Below are 3,862 nucleotides of genomic sequence, written 5' to 3'. Positions count from 1 at the left end.
GGTGGCTGGACCAAAACAGCCCTGGGGAAGCTCTTTCTGTCATGTATGGAGCTAGTGTTAATCACGAGGACTGTACTAGCACACGCACGGGACTGGTGGCCACTTCTAGACTCTGTTTATTGGTGTGAGGGAAATCTCTTCCCTAGAGATGGTGACTGAGGACCCTAAATGAGATCTGGGGAGCCTGAGGTGCGGGCTCAGTTCTGGCTTCCGCTGCTGTGTCTGATGTTTCGTTTGGGGTTGGTTGGCAGAAGAAGAGGGCCAGGGGCAGCAACAAGGCCATTGAGGCTGCATGAGGCTGAGAGCTGCTCAGGTGTGGCATTGGTCCTGGCTCCTGCTGGTGTGTTGGTCAACTTAGTCCCACCAAATCAGAGTCAGAATTTGGATGGAGGGTCTGAGTGACAGGAGACACAGAAACTGGGATAGTGTGAGATAGTGTGGGGCCCTATTTATTCCTTCTTTGTCTCCAAGCGTCTGGAAAGAGGGCAGGCGATGAGGCGTTTGTCCTGGCTACAGTGTAGGGGTGGGCCACTATCTGGCCACAGGCCGCTCCCTACTCTTCCCGGCACTGGCTCACTTCGTTCTTTGGAAGATGCTACAACACAGATTCAGTGTAACCTGGGGCAAATAGCAGGATCTGAGGGTGGACCAAGAACTAGGGTGCATAAGGAGCTGGGGGCTGTAGTAGAGCTGGGGGTGTAGCAGGAGTAGGACACAGCACAGCTGGGGGCTATAGTAGGAGCTGGAGGTGTAGCAGAGGCTGGGGGTACAGAAGGAACTGGGGGTGTAGCAGGATCTTGGGGTGTGGCTGGAGCTGGAGATGCAGCTATAGGCAGAGCTTGTATAATGAGTCTGAGGAGGGATTTGTGGAGCAGGGAGAAGTTCACATTCTCTGGTTATCTCCCTGAAGATGCCAAAAAAGGCTGCCACCCTGCCTTGCTCTAGGTGTCAACATCCTGAGTGGGAGGGAATCTTCCAGCCCAGGCCTGTGCAGGGTGTGGCATGGGTCATAGGCATGAAGGGCTCTTCCTTGTAGTCCCACCTCCTAGAAGGTTGAGGCTGCTTCCACCTGGCCCTTTGGCTGTCTTTGGTACCCTCTCACTGCTTCCCTGATGCATCCCTGACGGCCTCAGTTTTTGTCTTGATTGCTGAGGAAGGCAGAGCCTGGCAGAGACGAGCTTGGCAGAAACGAGCCTGGCAGAGATGCGCCTAGCCCGCTGGAGTCGGCTCATTTATTTTTACCTTAACACTTATATAACACTATGCGGCATCATTTCAATGCTCCACAAATCTCATTCCACTGTCATCGAATCCTGCAGTGTGATTGTCTTATTCCCATTATAGATAAAGAAACAAAGGCACAGACTCAGATACCTCCCCACTCCTGGAAGTTAAGCTTACAGATGAGACACAGGCAGTGACCCCCACTGTCCTGCAGCACTCTCGAAGGAGCATTATCCTACCATCTGAGAACAGAAACAACGAAGTTGCTTCCCTGAAGCTGGATGCTGGGCTCATGCCAATGCTCTGGATGTCCTAAAAGCCCTTCCTAGGGATGGGTAGTCTTCTTTCATGTGCCTCCACTCTGCCCTCCTTTCTCAAGAACATTATCATCTCTTGGCTTTGGTGTGCTCAGAGCAATGTTGAGAGGGGCGCTGAGAGAAGATCTGTTTATTTTGGCTGTTTCGTGCTAGGTTGCAAACGGTTACATACCACAAACAGGTGCATTTAAAGAAAGGATATGTTTCTGACATTTCTAGGAGACACAGTCTCATGGAAAACTCCATGATTCTCTGGTTCCTGCAATCTTTCCACCCCCTTTCCACCATGTTGCCTGACCCTTAGGTGCAGGAATGTTTTGTAGAACTCTCCTCTGGGACTGGGGTTTGAACTCTTCAATTTGATTGGTTGTGGTTTTCCATAATGGTGTCCATCTGTTACAAAGAGATGTTTCCTTGATGAAGTGTGAGAACTGCACTTACCCTTGGGGATAAGGACAAATATTTAGAATGTAGCTAGGGATTATGTTACTTTAGTAAAAGTGTAGGTGCTCCTCCAAGCCCATGACTTCACCAGCCCTGGGCAACTGGCTAGGTTTCCAACACCAAGCACGATTCCCTTCTTGTTGAATGGGCTCTAAGTCCAATAAGAGAGCTGTTGGTTACCGCCAAGGTGTGCAAGACACTATTCAGCTGCACCCTAGGGTCATTGTTGTGTTTCATAGGCGTCATAGCTAGGTGGGACTAACTGTTGGTTGCTTCCTTCCTTTGGAAACTGCCATGGTGCTCTCTTGAACCATGAAAGCTACCATTTGAAAGAGAGCAAGAAGGGCTATAAGAGAGGCTTTGGAGGGAGGAAAAGGAGGGGGAAATGATTTAATTATATTACAATTTCAAAAATAAAGAAACAAAACCAAAACAACAGAAAAAGGAAGGATATGGTTAACCCAAATTTCTTAATTTTAGCACCAACGACATTTGGGCTGGATAACTGTCTTGTGGGGGTGGTGTGTTTACACTGTGGCACCATATTAAGTGTGTTACACTAGTTTTGGGGACAGGTAGCCTCTCTGTAGTGCACATTTTACTGTCTTGCTCCTCAGAGCCAGCCTTGGGTTATGTAGCATTCACTCTTCTTCTGTAGCCATGGGAAGATCTGTGTTGGAGCCATGGGAGAGGTGGGTACTTGGGTCATTGTGGCCACTCTCCTGTTATTAAGCAGCTGGACACAGCTAGGAAGGTCAGGCTGTGCTGCCATTTGTCCTGTTCTAAGAGGAGGCTGTGATTCTCCTTCTGCCAGAGGAAGATTGGGGGCTTTGTTAGCAGCTGTGGCAGAAGCACCAAAGCCTGGACTCAAACAGAGAAGTCTATTTCCCAGCTTTGGAGGCACAAATCCAGGACTGAGGTGTATGTGGAGGATCTGCCTCTGGGCCTGCAACCTTCTCTGTGGCCTCATGTGGGAGGGAACAGAGAAGGTGCTTAGGCCGCCGCTCTCTCCCTAGCCTTGGACTGGAGCATGGGGCTCCATCCTCACCATTTACTCTTCCCCAGATGTCCTGAACATACACCATCACTTTGGGGTAGGACCCCAACAAATCAATTTGGGAGACACAAACAAATTGAGCCTAGTCCAGGATTTGCTCAAACAAATCTAAGGCCTTGAGTCTAGGCCTTAGACTGCTCAAGGTCATCCAACTTGCAAGAGCTACAGGGCCCCTGGGGGTCACACTCTGTAACAGGCATGGCCCTGCCCTTAACACCACCTTGGCTTTGACAAAAGAGGAAGGTGAGCTTGATGCTGGGATGTAGCTGCAGGGGTCACAGGAAAAGGCTGAAGCTCCTGTTGAGTATTCCCAAGTCACCTGCTGGTGGGGCATTTGCTAACTTTGTCTAAGGGTAAGAGTCAGTTGCAGAAGAAACCTCAAAGGCCTATGGGCCCTTCCCCAGGCTGGAAAGTGCTATTCAAGCCTACTGGTCAAGCAAGGCACCCTAGCAAGCCTGGGCTGGCTGTAGGCAGGAGCCAGCAGCAGATGACTTGTACGTGGGCAGGTGCTGACCACTCTGCCAGCAGGAGCATCTCTGGAGAACAGAGTTCCAGCCACCCACACCCTCCCAGGGTACACTCCAAGGGCTCCAAGCCATGCAATTCCTGGGCTGCCCTCCAGGGCTCATGTGGCTGGAAGTGACATCAGCCCTAGGCCAAAGTGACCATTCACTGATGAAAGTGGACAAGTCCCTCCTGTGGATTAGGCTGTGGACTGTGAGGGGCCATAAGGCATCGAGCCAAGCTTACTGCACAGGGAAGATGAGCATGTGGTAGGCAAATGAGTGATAGTTTCAGACTGACAAGGAACTAGGGTTGG

Source organism: Peromyscus maniculatus, chromosome 4 (genome assembly GCF_049852395.1).
Source record: "Peromyscus maniculatus bairdii isolate BWxNUB_F1_BW_parent chromosome 4, HU_Pman_BW_mat_3.1, whole genome shotgun sequence".
NCBI lineage: Eukaryota > Metazoa > Chordata > Mammalia > Rodentia > Cricetidae > Peromyscus > Peromyscus maniculatus.
The sequence above is the reverse complement of the archived record's forward strand: the minus strand, read 5'-3'. Positions refer to the sequence as shown.